Raw genomic sequence first — 1,150 nt, forward strand, 5'->3', positions numbered from 1 at the left:
GTCACAGAACCTACTGGTTAAAAAGTTATCACTTACGTTGATTATAGAAGTTGGGTTTTTGGTGGCTAAGGATATATAGACCTCAGCTGTACCTTCCTCCAAACTGGCAAATGTCTCTCCACATGGGTAACCAACACCATCCACCCTGCCTCCATAAGTAAAGGAAGGACAAGAGGGCTACTCTTGAGTAGTAGAGATTTGCTATCCACTAAGTGTGTACTCTCTGCCCATCACTTAGCTTCTTGCTGGCAAGACGTCCTGTCTGCTACTGTATCCCCAGCCTCACTTGCTTTCAAACATACCATGAAAAGTTGCCATCATATCGAAACCAAACACAAGTAACAGATCTGTCACTTCTAGACTAACCCTTTTCAGAAAGCTCTTAGGCTTCTCTCTGCCCTCTTCCCCTTCAGACAAAGCCCTAGAGAACAGCAGAACCACAAAATGAAGGAATCCTGTGACCCAGAATTACTTGACAGGAGAATACTGCCTAATAAGTGAAAAACATATATTGTATTTGAGGGTGTCTTTTTTTACTAGAGTAGCATTGTCCCAACAGGCTACTTAGATATCTCTGCACTGCTTAGAAGCCTCTGAGAATAAACAGCTAAAAGCAAGCTTGAACAGAGAGCTAAGCGTCATTCTTTCACATTGTCAAACGTAAACAAGGTCTCTGACCTTGGTTTCCGCAAACATGGAAACTGCATTCTCCACCGTAGATGAATGATCTGAAATTCTAGCTTTTAGCACCTTCTGCTATGAGCTTGCTCAGCATGGGTCTCAGAAATGATGGACTTACAGGTAGTCCATGGGCTGACATAGTCAGATCTTTGAGGCTGAAATATACAGGCACAATAAGATTTGAATTGTGATGCCTCAACTGGGCCTCTTAAAAGTGCTATTTCTCAGCCCTCCCTAGTGGTGTAATGAGTTAGAGTGCGGAACTCTGAAGCTATCCACAGTCACTGCAGCACGAGGGAGGTGAACTACATGACACAGAAAACCTATCCTCTCTCGCCCGCTGCACCCCTCAGCAATGTATTACAGTAGATCTGCCTATTCTGCTCTCCACTCTGTCTTGGTGAATCCTCTCACCCCGTGCTCCCCTGGCCTGTAACCCAGTTCTGTAAGCATAAATAAATAAATCTTT

The sequence above is a fragment of the Condylura cristata genome, unplaced genomic scaffold (genome assembly GCF_000260355.1).
Source record: "Condylura cristata isolate star-nosed mole 26May11 unplaced genomic scaffold, ConCri1.0 scaffold00007, whole genome shotgun sequence".
NCBI classification, from domain to species: domain Eukaryota; kingdom Metazoa; phylum Chordata; class Mammalia; order Eulipotyphla; family Talpidae; genus Condylura; species Condylura cristata.